Source organism: Schistocerca americana, chromosome 7 (assembly GCF_021461395.2).
Source record: "Schistocerca americana isolate TAMUIC-IGC-003095 chromosome 7, iqSchAmer2.1, whole genome shotgun sequence".
In the NCBI taxonomy this organism is placed as follows: Eukaryota; Metazoa; Arthropoda; class Insecta; order Orthoptera; family Acrididae; genus Schistocerca; species Schistocerca americana.
Window position 1 is genome coordinate 2593306 of NC_060125.1, and position 22692 is coordinate 2615997.

General features: G+C 38.1%; 1 pseudogene; it reads right to left on the reverse strand.

The window, feature by feature from the left end:
• Positions 1 to 2877: 2877 nt before the first annotated feature.
• Positions 2878 to 22692, reverse strand: part of LOC124622198 — a 64474-nt pseudogene continuing 44659 nt past the window's right edge.

Genomic DNA, 22692 nt, shown 5'->3' on the forward strand with positions numbered 1-22692 from the left:
GGGAACAGCATGTGTCCCTTACTCTAAAAAGGCTTTCATCAGCAACTTTTACTCTAAGAATAATTACTCATTTTGGGGACATCAACATTTTAAAATCGTCTTACTTTGGGTACTTTCACTCATTAATGAGTTACGGAATAATATTCTGGGGTAATTCACCAGCCTCAAAAAAAATCTTAAATGCTCAGAAGAGAGCAGTCAGAATCATGTGTGGGGTTCCTCCACGAACCTCATGTAGAAAACTTTTTATACAGTTAGGTATTCTGACCACAACATGTCAGTACATATACTCTCTGATGAATGTAGTTAATAAAGACTATGCTCAGTATGAAACAAATTGTTCATACTATAACTACAATACTAGAGGTAAAGATGATCTACATGTTGAACTAAAAAATTTAACACTTGTACAGAATGGAGTAAAGTATGCGGCTATAAAGACTTTTAATGCATTGCCTAATTATATTAAATGTACAATAGAAAATGAAACGCTGTTCAAAGGTATGTTAAAAAAATACCTGCTCGACCATCCACTGTACTCGTTAGATGAATTCTTTTCCAGAAGTAATGCCCTCCCTTAATAATAGATGTATTTAGTCTCTTAGTTATTAGATGGATGATACAATATTATGTTAATGTTATAGTGTTAATGTTATAGTTATAATGTTATGTTGAGAATTGCTATACTAGTTTAATGACAGCTTGTAATATCTATATCATTGAATTATATTACTATTCTGTAGCATTAATTGTATTTGTACAATTGTATTGACACGTTCCACATCCAGGCGAATCACTCGCATGTACGGATCTATGGAATACGCATATCAAATAAAAAATAAAAACAACCCGCACTGGACACCTCAAAAGGCAGAACATTGGGAATTATTGTAGATGTAGCTAAATGGAATATCTGAAGGGAGGTAACAAAATAATGTGTACTAGGATGGGACAAACCTGCCCAAGTCCTCTACAAAGGATACCAAGGGTCTAAATAATGTTTTGATAACATTTTGTATTTAAAAATATTTGTGTGTATAAATTGTTCATGTTGATGTAAATTTGACAATTTAAGAAATGGTCATGCTTAGGAACAATGTAAGAAATAGGTGTTATGTAAAAGCCAGTGTGCTTTTGTTTGAAACGAAAATAGCTGTGGGGAGTGGAAAAGGTGCGAAAGGCGAATTGGCGTGCTACCTTGAGCAAGTGTGGGAAGTAAGTCACACAGTCTGTAGGCAGCAGTGATTGAGGTAACTCCTTTGTGGAGCAGAAGCTTTGCCTGCAAATTTTCATAAAAATGCCTTGGTTGAAGACTGCAAACAGCTTACAGCATAGCTGCGAGTTGTTGAGCTACTGTATGTAAAACTGAATGAAGCCAAGAAGAGAAATTGAGCCCATACAGCAAGAAACTTGCAGGCCATAGTGTGGGTAGTGTAGCCGTCATAACTGTTCGCCAAACCCAAGCCTATAGCCACCAGATAAGATTTTTTTCTATTTTTACCTTTGTACAGCATGAACCATTAATTTAAACTGTGATTTAATAATCATTCTTGAAATTTACGGAAACTGGCTCACCCTGTCATTTCATCCTAATCATACATCTGTATAGGGTTCCTTCCTGGTGTTTGATTGATCCGAGTGTCCTGTTTTACAGACTTATGAAGTGCCAAGTTAATATAAAGAGGAACCATTTAAATTGCTTTAGTGTAAATAATAAAAATGTTTTCTTAACTATTGCAAAGTGTTATAGTTTGCTTACATAAAATTCAATCAGAGTGAAGTGTCAAGTTAATATAAAGAGGCACCATTTAAATTGCTTTAGTGTAAATAATAAAAATGTTTTCTTAACTATTGCAAAGTGTTATAGTTTGCTTACATAAAATTCAATCAGAGTGAAGCCAAGTTACTAGAACCTGTTAGATGGCTATACAGAATTAGTTCAAAGAATAATAGCTTTTGAAAGTAAATTCCACCAAGAAAGAGGTTTTCTTTAAGTGAAATGTTCAGTTAAAAAGTGTGTGCTTTAGTGTCTAAGTATTTAAGTTTCTTGATTATGGAAAGTGCTTTTCTAAAGGTTGTTCCCCCCATCCCCGGCTAATTTTTTTTACCTTCCTTGAAGTTATCTACTGGGCTTTTTCTTTTTTTAAATCATAATGTATAAAGATGTAGCCCAAAATTGTTTAAGTGGGGTAATTTATTCGAAGAGCCAAACTAAACAGTAGCAAGAAAGTAGGCAAAATTCACATTTCTGCTTCTCCAATACTTCACTATTTCATTGCCAGGATAGGTTGGTGACCATTAAGTACATGTTTTAAACCACTAAATGAACTTGGAAATGAGTTGTCCTAGCTTCAGTATATTATTATTCATACTGTGTTTCTATCTAGCCACTGGGTAAGATCTTAGGAAAAGAAGTGAATAGTCCAATTTACTTATCCATTAGATGCAACACACGGTAAATCCTGTAAGAAGGATAACTCTATTGATTATCTTTTCCTATAAACAGGACTATCCGTCCACAGTGTATTTTATTTGGAAACTAAACTAAATTTTAGTAAGAGGGTTATACGTGGCAACATAGGGACAGGGTTTCTGTTATTTACATAAAAGCATACTAATATCATAATGGTAGTGTTACAAGGTCCTATTAATGTGTGGTCATCACATTTGTTAAATGTCTCACCACATTCCTATTGAAACTATTTACTCTTCTTGTAAATAACACCTATGACAAATTTATACAAATGTCCACTAAGACTTTGCTCGTCAACTTTCATTTAGGTAACAGCGATCTTTTAGATGTATTTAAATCAGTACTGTTAAGAAATACTGACTAGCTTTATTTTCAAGAATCTCAAGTTTAAGTTATACATACTGTTATCCTCCAATAAGAATCATTGGCCGATTCTTCATCTTTGACAGGTTCAGCATGCCTGCAATGCAAAACATTATCTTTTGTATTAACACATGAAATCCAATTTTTAAATTTAATAAATGCTTATACAAACATAAAGTTTCTTCAAAAAATGTATTTCTGACAACTTCCTGTCACAGATAATTTTCACTGAATGTTTCAACCCAGTTATATTGCTGATGAGAAGCAAATGTTGATCTTTTCCCTCTCTTCCTTCACCATCTCCTGTTTTGTTCACCTTGACATATTTCTACCAAAAAGACTACCCCAATGGATCCACTGCTTATATTTAACACACAGTAAATTCAGTGCAAATATTTCCTTAACACAGGATGTGCATTGACGAGCTTGAATTAATCAGAAAAATATAAACAGATACTAACCATTCCACAGCTCTTACAAAATACTTGCATTAAGTAATCATCAAAGCTACTTTTTGTACAGCAAGAGGACTAACAGTCAAAATGGTGCTACATGCTACAGGCAGTGCAATACAATTTATTTTACTCATTGCTACAGCAATAAATGTACTTATAAAAATATTCAGACTTAGACTATAATCAAATACAGAGAGAGAAAATATTCTAACTAAAGAGATATAGCAGCCATAGGCAGAAACAAATAAAAAAAAGTGATACTAATCTTAGCTTTGAGGACCAAAAGTTTCTTCATCTGGAAAATGTAAAAAGAGAAATGAGACTGTTCAAGAAATAAGGATGAAAATTTAGGATCTTGAGTCATGGAAGATGGATGGTTAAATGAATGAAAAAACTAGACTGGACATGATGAAATTCAGATGCGAAAGAGCAGCAGATGATGTAATTTTAAATGCTGAGAAATAAGATCTCTTCAAGAGGAGCCACCAAAAGGTCAAATAAGTGAAGAACAAGCTGAAAATACCGGTAAATGGGCTAAAATGGTGGCAAATAGATAAACGAAACAGAAAGATAGTGCTGAAGAACAGGCAACCAAACAACAACAACAACAACAACAATAACAATAACAGCACATTGTAGCAATATATAATAGCAGTCCCACAACATCTGGAGGAAGATTTTCCACTAACAGAACAATAAATTCATGAAGCCATCAAATCATTCCAAAACTTCAAAGCAACAAATGAAGACTCCACTACAGCAAAATTATTGAAATAGTCAGAACACACAAATGATCTACAACTGCTGTTTGAGAACATTTGGAAAGCTGAAGAGATTATTGAAAGCATTAATCCACAGCTATGAAAAAAAGGGGACACACAAAATGTCAACAATTGCAGAGATGCCTGACTTCTGCCAGTGGTATACAAAATATTATCAAAAATTCTCTGGACAGAGTTGTAGAAACTTTAGACAAATAACTGGGAGAATCTCAAGGAGCTCTAGAAAGGGAAGACCCTGCACAGAACAGATGTTTATTAGAAAATTGATAATTCTCCACAGACTGTTAATCACCAAACCAATAATAGTATCACGTATTGGTTTCAAGAAAACATTTGATTTGGTAGGCAGAGAAATTATGGGTAAAATCATCAAAGAATTTTGTGTTAAAGCAAACATAATCCTCAAAACACTAGCAAATAGGGTGACTGAAGCTAAATTTATGGGAGAAGTATCTCAACCATTTGAAATAAAAACTGGTGTTAGACAAGGGGACAGTTTATCACCTTTACTGTAACACTACATTCTAGAAAAAATAGAAAGTTATTGGAATTTGGAGAAAAAAAATCACAAAATTGAACCAATAGTTTTAGGACGAAAAACAAATGGAATTAAGGTAAACTGCCTGGCTTCTGCAGATGATTCTGATATACTTTCAAAAAATCTGACAGACAGTTATTAAAAGAAATCTTTTGGAAGAAATAGCAAAGAGAGCTGGTCCCAAAATTTCAGACGAAAAAACAACATTGACGACAATTTCAAACAATGCATCAACATTCTTAGAAAAACAAAAATGTAAAATAGCATTAGTAAGTAAATTTAAATATATTGGACAAACTGTACAACAAAATGGACTAGAAGAATTAACAGTAGATGCAAGAGTCAGCAAACTGGAGGGAGCAAATCGTTTGACAAAGGATATTTACAACAAGAAATGTACAACTAAAAAAAACAAATTTAAACACTATCCCACAGTGGTATGACCAGGATGTTTACATGGATGAGGATGCCTAATGATGAACTATAAGCTGGACAGAACAGAGGTTCCACAAAGGAGCATTATTAGAAAATAATGGTTGCAATACAAGCTACAGATGGCTGGAAAATGAGAAGTAATGAGGAGATATACAAAAATTTTGAGAAAATATCAGAAGTAATGGCTAAAAGAAGATTAATCTTATTTTAGAGACCTCTACTGAATGAGTAGTTCTGGAAGAAGGAATCAATGATAGCATGGATTACAGAAATAAGAAAGAAACAACATCAAACAATCAGAAATAATAGAAAGAAACCTTTTTACAGATAACATACTGAATGTAAAAGGATCATCACCTCTCCAAGATCAAAATTAATTTCATCCCTCTCAATAAGACTGTGAAAACCGGAAATAAATTTCATAAATATGATACCGCGAAGCTCAAAATCAATCAAAACGTAATGGAACAATGCCACCAGTAACTGACAGTTGAATCCCATAAATGGGCAGACATTGCCTCCATGATCCAACAAGCAGCTAATACTACAATCCTGACAGCTAAAAAGAGGAATCATACATGGTGGAATGAGGTTTGTGGTGAGGTGGTGGCCCAAACAGCAAGTGCATGGAAATAGTGGAACTCTACCAGGAGACCTGATGATTTTGATGTATTCCATGAAGTTCAAAAATATGCAGCCAGAACTCTACTGCATGAGAAACAGCAGTTAGAACAGATCGATCAGCGTTTCCAGATAAACAATGTCAGAGATTTCTATCAGACGTTCAAATCGAATTTGAAAGGATACCAAGCCCCTAGTTTTTGTTTTAGAGACGAAAATGGAAAGCTCAGTGTTGTGTACATAGTTCCGCATATTCAGCGCGTACACAAATTTCCCACTAGAGTGCGCCCCGCTAAGCACAACAGCGCAGGCGCAGCACTCGTCCATCTCCCCACTACGAGATGGTGCTGCCATAGAGACGGACCAAATTCTGCTTCCGCCGATCCGCGTATTAATATGTAACGCAGCCAATGAGATTGCTGCTAACATAGAACACTTTCTCCTCGCGCATCACACTCACGCAGTGATACATGAACGTGCGAGGTGTTATAACGGGTGTAAAGACCTTCGATCAGTCAGTCTGCATTTGTCTGCACCAGTCTGCATTAGTCTGTACCAGTCTGCATTAGTCTGTACCAGTCTGTACGAGTTCTACAATTGTCTGTGCCAGTCCATAGTCAAGATCCAGTCTGCGCCTAATAAGATTACCATATTCCTGTACATAGCCATGAAGATAAATGTATAGACACTTTTGTCAAGTATCCGAGATATATGTAAGAATAAGATTAACGTACCAATACCAAAGGAACTTCAGATTGTCAATTGTAAATAGCATCCAGAACCAAGTTAAATAATTTTTATATTTGTTATTATTTTAATAAATGTGTGTGAAAATTAATCAAGTTCTATTTAAAGTTGGTCACCATCAATCTGCTACTCTAAGTGTGCAAGTGGCATTTCTATCGTCTGACCTAATGGCAGAAGATAAACATGCCATGATAAGACCACGAGACATATTGCTGACACTCGCTTACTTCGTTAGAGCAACAAGTCAAATAATCTGATGGTGTGTGTACTGAAGGTCTTACAGTACGCACACCACACTCGGCCTGACCAACAAAGAGAACTGCAAGATAATGTCTCGTTACTTTGAAAACCTACTTAATTGTGATGAACCGAAAGAAAGATTCCCTGTATGTGCCCCAATCCACAAACTACCCCTCATCTCCATCTGGTAAAGAGGAGACCAAAGAGATCATCAACAACTTTAAGAATAATAAGGCAGCTGGAGAGGATTCAATAGTGGTGGAACTACTGAAGCTGGCAAATAATGAAACTCTAGATATACTAGTCCAACTTTTTGAGGAGATCTGGAGAGCTGGGATGATACCAACTGAATGGCAGTCAGCTTTAATCCATCGTATACACAAAAAAGGTGATAAATAGAATGTCAATAACTATAAGGGTACCTCATTAGTATCTGTTCCGTATAAGATTCTCTCCAAAGTGATACAGAATAGAATAGAAGATCATTGTAACCAACTGGTTGGGGACTATCAAGCTGGTTTCCGAAAGGGCGATTCTTGCGCAGAACAGATCTTTAACCTGAAGAGCATGATCAGGTACAAAAAAAATTGGAAAAATAACTATGTGGTCATATTTGTTGATTTTCAGAAAGTATATGACTCCATCGACTGACAGGCAGTAATGAATATTTTGGAAAAGAAAGCTGATCAAACAAACTCTTACTAACACAGTGTCAAAAATTAAATTTATGGGTGAGGTATCTGAACCTTTTCAATTGTGTCTTGGAAAAGGTCATTCAAGAGTGGAGAAAGTTATTAGCCCAAGGAGAAACAAATGAAGAGTGGTTCAGACTTGGTCCTAAGAACAAAGGGGTATGCATTGGCTGCTTAGATTTTGCGGCTGACCTAGCCATTTTTGCTAACAACATAGAGTCAGCAGTCAACAAGATAAATAGGCTGTCAGAAATTGCTGAAAAAAGTTAGACTCCAGATCTCTATTCAAAAGACAAAACATATGACGAACATCTGTGATGGACCTGAATGGATGATAACCAACCTGGGAAAAAATTGGATGAGTTAAGAATTTCAGGTATCTTGGTGAAGTCATCCACCTGGAGAATGGATTAAAAGAAGAAGCAATTGTCGGGATGAGGAAGTTAGACCAAGCATACCAACTGACAAAGAATACTTATAACAAAAAGTCTATGAGTATATGGGCCAAGTTCCAACATTATAATACAGTTGTAAAACCTGAGGGCTTATAAGCATCCAAATCTTTGACCACGAATAGACAAGGTAAGCTGAGAGGCTGGAAAAGCGTGAGTGTAGGATATTAAGGAAAATCCTAAGGTAATAGATGGGTCGATGGACAATGGCGAATGAGAGCAAATGAGGACTCGTGCAGCAAGACAGAACCTATCACAGCATCCATTACGAAGAAATGATTGTTATTTTATGGTATCTCATGAAAATGGACGGTGATCGACTAACAAAAAGAATATGGAGTTTCATCCCATCTAAGAAAACGAGGCCGAGATGGTTCAAAAAATGTGAAAAAGATCTTAAGCAGATTGGTATCTCAGAGAGAAATTCCTGAAAGGAACAAATTTAGAAGATTGGTGACCAACTACCAAGGTTTTAACATGGCATCAACATCCGAAAGACAGTGAGGACCATTATCTGAAGAGCATAAAAAGGCACTTCTTGCAGGGGCTCAGAAGATACTGGCAGGAAGTCAAAGCTGGAGCAAGAACAAGACCTGGACACTAGAGTGAAGTCGGTTGTTACCACGCAGTCCGTAGAGACTCACCTCAATAAAAAAAATAAGTAAATAAAAATAAAAGGCTTTCAATGCAGAAGAAATAGGGGATTGAGAACAACACGAATAGAATAAAGGGGGAAAAACATGAGGAGGAGATGGACGAGTACTGGAAAAACAGGAGACGACAAGGGAAGAAGAAGAAGTGAAGTTATTACATGATGAGAGATGGTGATTGGATTTGATTTGATTCAGTTTTCATTACATACACCGAAAAAATGAGATGATTCTCGAGGGTGTGGAACATGTCAGAATGTATAACACAAAACATTTTAATATAATGAATACTACCCTGATCATTTGTCATGAGATTGTCAAAATAGGTGAATACAATACAATAAACTGGAAAAGCTAATATTTACAGAATTAATACGCTGTCAGAATGAAACATTGTTATGCACTATTAATAAATTTATCATACACAAAATACCTAATTTTGACTGTTGCAACCAAGTGCTGTCAAAACTTAAATCTAACATATTTTTACTTAAGCTGGCCTTTCAGTCTCTGTTAGGATATTCATCTATAGAGTAGAAGGCATTGCCTATCAAAAAGTCATTCAAACTCTGTTTAAACTGTGCTTTATCTGAAACCAAGTTTTTAATGGTTGCTGGTAATTTATTGAAAATGTGTGTTCCTGAATATTGGACCCCCTTTTGGACCAACATAAGTGATTTTAGGTCTTTATGTAGATTTTTCTTATTCCTAGTATTGATAATATGTATTGAGCTACTTGTTGGAAATATAGATATATAACTTGCAACAAATTTCATTAAGGAGTAAGTATACTGAGAAGCAATGGTTGGAATTCGAAGTTCCTCGAATAGGTTCTACACGATGTTCTTCAAAGACTGGTCCCAGATACTCCATTGCACCATTCACCGAACCTGATAACCCCGAGCCGTCAGTAACAAAAATTAAGTCTTGCTTAAGAGATTTACAACACTACATGCACTTGTTACCAAAGTCTCATTTACTTTTAGAGCTATCTGTTCCACTTCCTTTTTGGCCCCACTTCTCTCTGTCTTCACTATATCTGAAACAGTTCTTATTTTGTTGCCCGATACAATTATCATTTTCTCTTAATAAAGCTACTTCATTTTCTGGATTACTTGATTCAATATTTTGCAGTATTCTTTGTAATGCATTACAATTCTAATATCAGAAACGTTCCTAGATAGTAGATACAGTCTCCTTTTTGCCCCACATGATATCTTTATTCCTTGTATAATCCATGGTTTATCTTTTGACTTCTGTGTGATCTGAGTTACCTTTAGGGGAAAACAATTTTCAAAAGAGGAGGTAACTTTATTAATAAATGCTTTGCATTTTCCATTTGAGTCAGGTAAACATCTCTCCAGTTCATGTCTTTGAGCAATTTCCTGAATTCCTCAATTTCTGGCTTATTTATTATCCTCCTGTACTCAGATTTAATATTTTTTTATCCTGACAAGTTTCAACATTTAACACAAGATGCTGCACGTCGTGATCAGATAGTCCATTTACTATTGGTTTTGTGATATGATGTTTTTCCCCTAGATTTGTTCATAAAGATATTATCAATAGCAGTCTCAGAGCATTTACATATCCTAGCTGCAAAGTTCACAATAGGAACTAAATTGAATGATAGTGTTAAAAACACCAGCAACCACTATTTCCCCTTCTTTTGTTTTTTACACAAGCTATTCCTTTCGCTTTGTGAAATGAAGCACTGCCTAGTTCCAAAACACAGGACTACTATGACAAGGTGAAATGTTCTCAGAGTGCTACATGTATGATAGTAAATGTAATCAGCACTATAGTTGTTTTCTGAGTAGTTATGCTGTGTGTGTTTCATTCAATCAGATGAAATGGAATAAAATCATCAATTTATTTATTTGGGCTCTTTATCACCAAGATACATTCAATGTTGGTTGAGGTTTATCTTTTGAATTCACTCCAGTGTAGATTGTCAAAATTTTATCAGTTGTCAATGTACTTGTAACACAGTTTCCGAATTTACTGCCATCCAGGAAAGTATCGCACTCAAATTATTCTCAGAGACTGAGAGATGGCTGAAACCGAGAGCAGAAAGCTCTGACATATTTAGTGATTAATGGAATATATATCAGAAAGGCAGGTTAGACACTGTAGGAGAGGGAGTGTCCATTGTCTCTATTGAGGTCAAAGCTGATTGTGACAGTGAAGTTATCTGGTTGCGTATAACAAGTCTAGGTGAAATCACGTTAATTAATGGATAATCAGCCACCCAGTTCTGCTATGACAGTTTTGGAGCCATTCACAGAAAGTCTACAGACAGTAGCACATAAATACCTAGATCATGCAATACTAGTTGGAGGTGAATTTAGCCTACTGAGTATAGATGGTAGCCTATGGCTTCATTGCAGGGGGTGCAGTCAATCTTGTGAAGCACTTTTGAATGTGGTTTTCGAAAATTGTCTTGAGCACCTAGTTTGCCATGCCACATGCAATGGAAATATCTTAGACCTTGTAGTTACAAACAGGCCAGATATCATCAATGACTTCAGCATAGAGATGGGGATTAATAATCATGATAACATAATAACAACTAAGGTTACAAAAATTAATAAATCAGTCAAGAAGGCTAGGAAAATGTTCATGCCAGAAAGAGCAGATAAGCAGATGTTAGCATCTTACTTAGACAGAACTGACATCACTTAGTTCCATTAAGATGGACGTAGAGAGATTATGGTCAAAGCTTAAACAGATCGTGAATTGCACTCTCAACAAGTCTGTACCTAGTAAACGAATTAAGGATGCAAAAGAGCCACTGCGGTTTAACAATGAAATTTGGAAAATACTGAGGAAGGAAAAGCTACTGCACTCTTGGTTCAAAAGAGAATGCCAAATGGCAACAAGGAAAGGTTACTACCACTGTCATACCTCAGCAAAAGATCTGGCTGAGAAGCAGGGGAATTTATTGTCCTATGTAAAATCACTAAGTGAGTCAAAGAATTCCATCAAGTCACTTGACCAGTCTGGTGTGGCAGTAGGAGATAAATGTTTTAAATTTTGCATTTAAGAAATCATTCATGCAAGAGAATCATATAAACATACCGTCATTTGACAATAGCACAAAGACACCTAACAACAATCACCACAAGAGGCCAGCACTAGCACAAATTGTTCACATGATATTCGTTGGACTGTTGCCTGTAAACCCGTCCCATGTCAGTGCTCTTGGAAGAGAGCTGTGGCAGTGACACGGCTCTGTTGTTGTTCCTGTGCAGTGATCTGCAAAGACGCGACGGTACGGGACGGGGGGTTGGGTCGAGATTCAAGCAGTGATTAAATACTTCATAAAGAAAGGTATGAAAGTGAAGGACATTCATGCCGATTTCCAGAAAACACCAGGGGACTCTGCTCCTTTGTCTTCAACTGTTGCCAAGTGGATAAATGAATTTCAATTTGGTCAGGAGAGCTTAGATGATGATCATCCATGAATAGGTCAGCCAAAACGTGTCACTACTCTAGAAATCATTGCAAAAGTCCGCATAATGATCAAGGAGGATCACCAATTTAGAGTGCATGAAATTGCTCACGCTTGCCAGATGTCATCTGAAAGGTATTCACAAGATGGGTGCCGCGACTCTTGACGCTGTGTCAAAAACGCATGAGAATGGACATATCACAACAATGTTTGGCCTGTTTTAGGAGAAACAAACAAGATCTTTTGTGCTGGTTTGTGACCACGAGGAAACTTTGGTTTACTACTATACCCCAGAGACAAAGCAACAATCAAGGCAGTGGAAACATGCTGAATCTCCGCCGCCAAACTCCTTCAGCGGGGAAGGACATGGCGTCAGTGTTCTGGGATGCGCCACCAAATTCCTTCAGCGGGGAAGAGCATGGCATCAGTGTTCTGGGATGAGAAGGGGATTCTGTTTGTACATTATCTCCCCACTGGGCAAACAATTACTGGAGAATACTATGCTAACCTTCTGGACAAATTGCAACAAATGATATGCGAAAAAGGCCAGGTTTAATAAGGAAGAAAGTCGTCTAGCATCAAGCAAATGCACGCTCGCATGCATGTACCATCGCCATGGTAAAATTACACAAACTAAGGTATGAATTGTTGCCACACGTGCCTCTTCCCTAAACTTAAAATTTTTCTTTGTGGATGAAGATTCACTTAAATGAAGAATTGATAGCCTGAGTTGACAACTATTTTATAGGCCTGGAGGAAAATCATTGTCGAGATGGGATCGAGGTATTGGAACACTGTTGGACCAAGTGAATTAATCTACAAGCAGGGTACATTGAAAAACAAAAAAGTTTCAGTGACATAAGTACATTTTTTCTATTCTGTTTCAAGAACTTTTCAAACCACCCTCGTAAGCATCCCCGACGCCTGAAATAATTAAAAACAAATAAGTCGCCAGTTGCAGATGGAATCTCAATTTGGTTTTACAAAGAGTGCTATATGGCACTGGACCCTTACTTAGCTTGTATTTATTGTGAATCTCTCACCCAGCAGAAAGACCTAGCAACTGGGGAAAAAAATACAGAGGCGTCTCCTGTATATACGAAGGGCGAAAGAACAGACCCGCGAAATTACAGACCAATACCCGTAACATCAGTTTGCTGCAGAATTCTTGAACATATTCTGGGTTTAAATCTAATCAGTTTCATAGAAACCAATAAGTTTATGTCCACAAATCAGTACAAAGCATCGCTCATGGGCAACTCAGCATGCCCTTTTGTCATACGACGTCTGTTCAAAAAATTCCAAAACTTTGTCCATAAAATTTTCTATGCTTATCTTTTAATTACTATGGATTGTCTCCTTCGAAATACTCTCCTCCACAATTGATACACTGCTCCCAATATCATTTCCACTTCCAGGAGCAGTCTTGACACACATCTTGCTGGGTCGCATAAAGTGCCGTCTGCAAATTTTCTTTTATCTCATCTACCATAGCAAAACTTCATCCTTTTCAACTTTGGAAATAAAAAGAAGTCTGCAGGGGTCATACTATTCTCGCAAGGAACATCTCATTCTCATTTGTGAGATCCAAAAGTTTTTTTGGTCTTGACTCATGAGCCGTGGAATGAACTTGGCGGCAACACAATGCATTCCAAGATGCTGTGTCATTTCATAACATGATCCAATTGAAATGTTACATTCTTCTACAATCTCTCAGACAGTGTATCTTCGACTGCCACACACAATTTCTTTGACGTTCCTGACACAAGCGTCATCAGGGGACATCTAAGAGCGTCCTGAACAAGGATTATTTTTGACTTTTGTAAAGCCATTTTAAAACGTGTGAATAATACATAACACCAAGTATGGCTTAAGCACTCATCGCTATAGGCTCCCTGCATCATTTGGTGTGTCTGTGTAAAGGTTTTCTTGAGTTTCACGCAAAATTTAATGCAGATGCATTGCTCCTCTAACTTTGCCATCACAAAATTCACAAACCCAGATTCCATATTTCTTGATTTCCGAGAAGCATTTGACATAGTGCCTCACTGCAGACTTTTAACAAAGGTACAAGCACATGGAATAGGTTCCCAGACATGTGAGTGGCTCAAAGACTTCTGAAGTAATAGAACCCACTACATTATCCCGACGGTGAGTGTCCATCAGTGACTAGGGTATCATTAGGATCATTCCAGGGATGTGTGATAGGAGCGCTATTACTCATATTTTCTATGTGCATAACTGATCTGATGGACAAAGTGGACAGTAATCTGTTTTTGTTTGCTGATGATGTTGTGGTGTATGGAAGGTGTCATCGTTGAGTGATTTAGGAGGATAAAAGATGACTTGGGCAAAGTTCCCAGTTGGTGTGATAAATGACAGCTAACCCTAAATGTAGAAAAATATAAGTTACTGCAGATGAGTTGGAAAAACTAATCCATAATGCCAGAATCCAGCATTAGTAGTGTCATGAATGAAGTCACATTGTTTCAATATCTGGACATAACGTTGCAATGTGATATGAAATGGAACAAACTTGTGAGGGTCATGGTAGGGAGGGCGAATAATCATCTTTCGTTTGTTGGGTGGATTTTACTACAGTGTGGCTCAGCTGTGATGGACATCAGATATAGGATGCTAGTGTCTGGGATCCACAAGGGGTCGAATTAAAGCAGACATTGGGGTAATTCAGAGGCAGGATACTAGATTTGTTAACAGTAGGTCTAAACAACAACATACAAGTATTATGGAGATGTTTCTGGAACTCAAATGGGAATCCCTGGAGGGATTTTGAGGAACACTGTGCTGACTGCAGAACAATTCTGATTGCACCAACATACATTATGCGTAAGGACCACGAAGATAAGAGACGACAAATTAGGACTCATAGAGAGGCATATAGACATTCACTTTTTCCTCAATCGATTGGCAGATGGAACGGAAAAGGAACTGACTACAGTTGAAATAAAATTACTTGATAGTTGGCACTTCAAACGCCAATAAGAGTAGTCAGCGTCACACTTGAACTGTCTGCTGTTGCCAAACTCCACCAAAATTGGCCAGTCACTTCCAATTCCTGGTTCAGCATTCTTTCTTGATGTATTTGTATCCCGAATTACGAGCCCGACACTTTTATTATGTATTTCATGACACGCGATAGCTACACCAAAAACAACACACATTAACAATGCTAATGAAAGACACACATTTCATTCATAGCACTAACCAAACACTACCGAATAACTCAGCACAAGGTGTAATTCAGTATCATACATATAGTTATCATATTCACAGAGATCATCTTACATTAGATAAGCTTTTCACTACATTGTGTGAAACTGAAATTTTTAAGGTTGCAGTTCATAGTTGCAACTGGGTCACTACATTCACATATATAAATACTTCATGCAGTGCTGTGGCATAGCACAATGGTTGGCAGATTAATCTAATGTGTAGCATGTCGTAGGTTTGAATCTCATCAATGTAGCAAAATTTTTATTTCTAAATCTAACCAAAAGAGTGTGATTATTATTTTCATTCAATTAATTGGTTTAAATGTATTTTTTTATTTTTAATACTTTGCTGCATCATTTTTCATCATTGTTTTGACTGTTCTATTTGGTCTTATTTTTCTTCCTGTCACTATTTCTTCATTTGGAATCTGCCTCAGTCATCTATAATCCACGAACAAGTGCCCACATGGACTGTTCACTGGTTTCTAACATGGCAGCATGTGCAGCTAGAGTAAGGATAGTTACAGGTAACAAATGAAACGGAGAAATTTTAATTTGCTTTCAGCCCTGAAATTGAGTTTTTGTTGTCTTGAGTTTACCCTTAAGCGTTAGCTTTAATCGCCATGAACAAAGCGATCATGATATTAGTACTGCTGCAGACTGTTGACCACAATTTTCTCAGCTGGGTTAGGACACAAGTTTACAGTCAGGGATACAAAACGGGTCGTCTTCCCCAGTTCAGTCACTGGTCACTTTAAATCAATAGTCGACAGAGTATCCAACATTTCTGACATACCTTGCACCAGCCACTAGAAAAATTGCTCTGTGTTAAACGTTTAACATAATTTGTGAAGTGAGCCGCTTGTTTGTTGTCACCTGTAACCAAACGGTAGCTGGTAGCCAATGTGGCAACATTGTTGCGGCAAGTGATTGATGTCAACTATCAAGTAATTTTATTCAGACTATTGTAGTGAGACAGGGTACCTTCTGCCATGCACCATATGGTGGCTAGTGGAGTATGTATGTAGATGTGGAATCAGTCTTTCCTTCTCATCCCATCTGGAAAGTCTCCCCTGATCTGCAGTTCTGGGTAACTTTCTCAAAATCTACAATTTTTCCTAGACCTATCCTTCACCCCTCTTCCTTCCACTTCAACCCTTCTGCCTGAAGAATGAGCTACTGGCTCTGAAACCTTGCCTAATTATAATCTTCTTTTATGTGTGTGTTCTGCCGCCACTTAGCAAGTAGATTGTTTATCTATCCAATTCAATTATCATGTAACCAAAAGCTGCATTTAACACACCAAGTCTCTTTTACCAATCACTTTTAATATGTCCTACAGAATGTACTGGCTATCCTGTCCTTTTTTGAGATTACTGTTTTGTTGTACTTTTCTACAGGCATCGTCTTACTTATTAGGAGTCAGTTCCTTCATGTTGTTGTTGTTGTGGTCTTCAGTCCTGAGACTGGTTTGATGCAGCTCTCCATGCTACTCTATCCTGTGCAAGCTTCTTCATCTCCCAGTACCTACTGCAACCTACATCCTTCTGAATCTGCTTAGTGTATTCATCTCTTGGTCTCCCTCTACGATTTTTACCCTCCACGCTGCCCTCCAATGCTAAATTTGTGATCCCTTGATGCCTCAAAACATGTCCTACCAACCGATCTCTTCTTCTAGTCAAGTTGTAGAGCTGCATGTACTCGGGAAAAATTACGGCTGTAGTTTCCCCTTGCTTTCAGCCTTTCGCAGTACCAGCACAGCAAGGCCGTTTTGGTTAATGTTACAAGGCCAGATCAGTCAATCATCCAGACTGTTGCCCCTGCAACTACTGAAAAGGCTGCTGCCCCTCTTCAGGAACCACATGTTTGTCTGGCCTCTCAACAGATACCCCTCCGTTGTGGTTGCACCTACGGTACGGCCATCTGTCTCGCTGAGGCACGCAAGCCTCCCCACCAATGGCAAGGTCCATGGTTCATGGGGGGAGTTCCTTCATAGTCAACAGTTAAGGAATGGGTGGCTGAATTCATATGTAGCATATGTCTCTGTAAGATGACTCATGAACAACTTCCTAGAATTACAATCAAATATGAAAATGCTGAGAAAGAACACAGTGTGATATTGCAAGATCAGTAATTAAAAAGATGTGCAAAACATTTGATGCCGTGGCCATACCAGAAAGTGAGTGGCATGTCTGTTGAAGCCTGACTACAACCTAATGTGAAAAACAATTTGGGACAATCTGACACACAACTGATTCTATGCACCAATCTGTTCCCGTGGATGAAATGAAACAGCAGTTGCACAAAAATAGCCAAGGTGACTTAATCGGAGAGAAAGAGTGGTCATTGTTTTCTAGGATGCAAAAGGGATTTCTATTTTAGATTAGCTTGCAAGACTGAAACAATACCTCACAAATACAATGCAAGTATTCTGACTCAACTGGATGAAAAAATATGGAGCCAAGACCCAGGGGGAAAAAAAAAGTTTATTGTCAGTGAAATGCATATGGTCACAAAGGCACTTTCACAATAGGAAAACTGGGAGTTTCAAGTGTGAAGTCTTCAAATATCTATTCCATTCTCCAATTTTTTCACATTCTGACTTTAGCTTCTTCTTCTTTTCTTTTTGTATGAATGATTCACTTAAGACTACATGCGTCACAGCTCAAAACCGTTTTGTGAGTCAACAACTGGATATGTTTTCACTGGTCTGTCTCTTGTAACTCCGTTGGACATGGAGGTAGCAAATGAGGATGTAGGATGTCCATGACATACTGCTGTGCTGTCAGAGTGACCTGAAGTCATATCCGATGCTGCCCCACACGCCCTCTCCCTATGTCGTTGTCATACTCACTGACAACTGTCATCGCGGGTCTTGCAGAATGTCTCACTGCTGGTCACATGACAGGTGCAGGTGTGAAAGGGTTACTATGTGCTCGGCGTACATTACAGCAATTCTCCCATGGGCTCGTCAGACACGGTAAACCGGAAGCTTGCTGACAAGCACACCACCCTTACGTTCCCAAGCAGTCCAACATGGGGCCACTACCACATCTGAATGACTCACAAATCTGCATATTGCATAATTCAATCAGCCTGGCAAATGGAGACACCCAATTAGGCCCCTTCAAATTTTGTTGCGTGCTGATAATGCTGACTCACAGAAGTACAGGGCATCTGTGTCCTTCACAGGGATCACTCAACATCTTACACTCTTCACATCTCTTATAGCTCCTACCATTCTTGGTAACAATCCGAGACACAAACAAAGCTAATGCAATCTGGTGGCCTTTGTATCCATTTCAGAGAGTTGCGACTCTCATAATTTACCAATGGTATGCACACTCGTGAAACTACGTTGCTTCAGGGAGCTTCCCTTTTTTTTCTTCAAGCTGTTTAGTTCTTTGAATCCATTTTTCTTGTAGCTCAGAATAATTATTTTATTGTGTAGCAAACTTACAGACTAGCATTCTGGTCTGAGCTGTCGGAGTTGGCGGTCATGTGTGTGTGAGGTGTGCTTGCTTGTGTGAATGAATGGTGTGTATTTCTATTTCTTTTTCTGATGAAGGTTGTGGCCAAAAGCTTATGTGTAAGTGTCTTAACTGTGCCTGTCTGCATTTTAACGTGCCATCTTTATGGTAATTAGCACTCTATCTTTTCCTACACTGCTGATATTCCAACCTGGAGTTTCCATTGTTTGAACTTACGGTCTACTGTTTTATGTTGCAGTGCACTTCTCCAAGTGTAATACACAAATGTTGCCTTAGGAAAGAGTCACAATAACATCCATGTCTACCGTTTGCTATTTTTTACGAAATAGCACATCACACTCGAAATTTAACTTAGCCAATGAAATAAGTTTGAAGATTTATTGTGTGTAAGAGACACGAGGGCCCACTGTGTGGGAAATGTGGGAAGTTCTGTGCAGAGATGGAGTTATCCACAGACGCAGTAAGTCTTGGGAGCTATACGGGTGTTTAAACATCGACACCTGCTGGGATGAGGGGCCACTTACTCTGAGGTGGCGCTGTGCCAGCAACGAGCTCGACCCATTGATTAGCACCACAGATGACAATGAGCAACCAGCTGCTTCTCTGTGCAGAGATATAAAATTTATCGATTTTGGACATCTTTTGACAATCTGTCACATGGAGAACAATGTTTACTCTGGCAATTTTAACACTAATCTACTGCTCTGCAACATATTAATGTGAAATGTTGTCTATGATGTTGAAGCGTGTAAGTTAAACTGATATCTGAGAATTTGTTGTTTTTGTGGCACTATCTGGAAAATGACCTCTCTTGCAGCTCCAAGCATAAATGTCAAGTGAAGAAGAATAATTAGCACAGCACACTGGAACCGAGTAGGGATCCGGTTTACTGCTCGGCCACTAAATTAGCATATTGTGAGTACACCAGAATAGACGCTGTACACACTTGCATATACTACATACACAAGTACAAGCATCGATCAAGCTACTGTGAAACTGCACTCTGTGTGACTCATCACTACATCAGAATACTGTAAATGTGGTGATTCCAATTTCTTAAGGTCTCTTCCTGTTTGTTTTCATCAGTAGGATCTTATTTTTCAAGTATGTGGGAATCCAATGAGCTGCCTGTTTGGATACATTCTTTCTGTATGTCCCACAAGTTGGATTCCTTGGAGACACATTGTAACAAGAGCTTTTAGGAATTTGCCTGGAGATTTCACACTGGGTTCTGTGTGATGTATCCCATCCTTTATTCTTGGACCTAAGATTTTTACTACAATTTTACATTCTTCTAATTCAGTTTGCTGTTTTCATGTCTTGTGTTGGACAAAGAGTCTCTCTCATGCATAAAGAAATTCTAATTTGATCACTGTTGTACAATGTTAGATTTTAGAGTTCCAGGAAAAATACTTTTAGTTAACTGAGAGACAGTTTGTACTTTCTGAAGTCTGGATTCTATGGCCTTCTTTTCATTATGATGTTCAGTGGTCTTTTTCACCAAATTATTTAAACTATTTAACACCGAATACTATGTCATTGCCTATATAAGTTCACCCAGTGCCATTTTGGTATCAGCCAAGAATTTTTTCTCCAGGTGAAATTAGTAGTCCAATTTTCCTAGCTTGCTCCCTTAATATTTCAAATTGCTTTAGCATATCAGTGATGTTTTTGTCAATTAGTATTATGTCATCGGTATAGGTTACACAATATAATTCTATCTTTAAGTTTACGTTCTAGTCAGTGTAATAGTGCACCTGCTCTTCTCCATTGTCTTACAATTTTCTTAGGGGCATAGTTGAATAGCAATGTGATATGCCATCCCATTTTCATATTCTTATGTCTGTCTTAAATTACACTGCTTGAAAAAAAGTGAGACACTCAGAAGGTGGGGAGAAAACAAATTGAAACATAGCTAATTTAGAGGGTATGTGATGTTATTTCAGTGATAACAAAACAGAGTCAAATTTACACAGAACTTATCAGTTTGAGCCCACTTATCAATACAGCAATGCACCCTGTCTGGACTGGACAGTGCGGGAGGATGTCGTATAGCTGCTGTATACCCTCCTGAGAAAGGTGATCCACAACTGTTGTAACTGGACATTGCAATCATGGATACAGGCAGTGGGATGGAGTTGACGTCCATGTTGGTCCCATAATGTTATATCGGGGACAGATATGGGGATTTTGCTGGCCACAGGAGTATATCAACATCACACAGACAATTTAAAGAGACACACACTACATGTGGACAAGCACCGGCCTGTTGAAAAATAGCACCACAATACTATTACACACTGCTGTACCATCAGAGTTCCCTCGGCCATTACAAGCCGTGACCTGAAGTCATACCCAATGGCTCCCCACACCATGGGACTCCTTTGTGACCCACCCCCCCCAAAATGTGGAAGAATGGGACCTCTCCCCATCTCCCCGGGTCACTGTCAAACTTCTCCACGATAGTCATTTGGAGCAGTGCAGGACTGGGACTCATCAGTGAACATAATGTGACGCCATTCATTAGCAGTCCATACTTGTTGATCATGGCACCACTTCACATGCAGTCATTTGCTTGGGTGTTAATGGCAGCCTATGCGCAGGACGGCAATTCCATAGTCTGGCTGCTCCTAGCTGTATGACACAGCATGTTGCAAGGAGACTATTACAGTGAACTCCTGTTTATCCGAAATGATCAGGACGGTGGTCAGTTCCGATAACGAAAATTCCAGATAAATCAAAGTCCCCCTGTTTTCACATGTGAACACTCCAAATTGCGTCAATATTGCGAAATACGATCGTAAAACGTGCGTAGGGTATGTAAAACATTACTGATATGGTTGCAAATAACCCTACACTTTTTTACTGAAAAAATTGTGTTGACATGTTAAAAAGGCACCAAACTATGATTGAAAACTCAAAGTTTTTAAATGCTGTATAACAAAGCTCGTTTATTTTGCATTCTTACAGAAAAAATCTCCCTTATTTGGCAGCAGGAAAAAACAGGAGTTTTAATTTTATTACCTACTCTTTTGAATAAAAAATAAACTACTGAACAAAATTATGAAACAAATCTAGAGATTACTCAAAGGAACGAAAAGTCTGTCCAGAGGAACTTTCAAGAAAAGTAAAAAAAAAAAAAAACTTTTTAAGTTATGGACATAGAAGTTCTAGGATGCTTCATTAGAGTTTATTTTTTGGTAACGAAGTCACGAATGTCTTTTTTTCTTTTTGCTTGAGAAACTATTGCTGCAACAATACATCTCCAACGTTGAAATCAAACTATTTCAGGATAAATCGTCTCCTCCTGTTGGCTGATGTACTCCAGGGCAGTTTGGATCACTTCGTAACAGAATGTGTGAGGAATATTTTTCTTTGATTCATCATCAGAAACATAGTCTTCTAACGCTTTATGATCGGTTACAATTTGGACGATTTCATCCTCAGTCACATGAAAAAATGCCATTTTCCATCCACTCTTCAATGTCTTCGAAGTGTGTGTCTTTACAACCAGCTTCTCCAGTAAATTCACCAAAATTATGTCAGCTTGAGTTTCGGTGTTGTCTCCTCCTTCCCACCACTTAGGTTGCCTTACGATCTAAGAGTTTTTTCCAAGACCTAACAAGAGGAACTGGAGGAATTAGATTCCAAGCTTCAGCAATCAATGAATGACACTTAAAACATCAATTTTTTTAAGAGCTTCCACAAAATCATCTGCAGCATCAATCACACCTATTAAGTATTCCAGCATCTTGTGTCTGTAATGTTTTTCCATCACCTCAAGAATACCTTGGTCCATCGGTTGACATAGAGATGTGACATTTTGTGGAAGAAATACAACTTTGATGTCCCCATCTTGCAGATCACCTGGGTGAGAAGGAGCATTGTCCACAAGAAGTAGCGCTTTTCAAGGAAGTCCTCTTCCTTCCATGTAATTTACTACAGCTGAAACAAACTCTGCCTGGAACCACTCTCTGAAGATGGCACGGCACTGTTCATACATGCCTTAAGACTGATTCGTGTACCTCAGTGGGAAAGCTGGTTGGTTGGTGTCTAAATGCTCTTG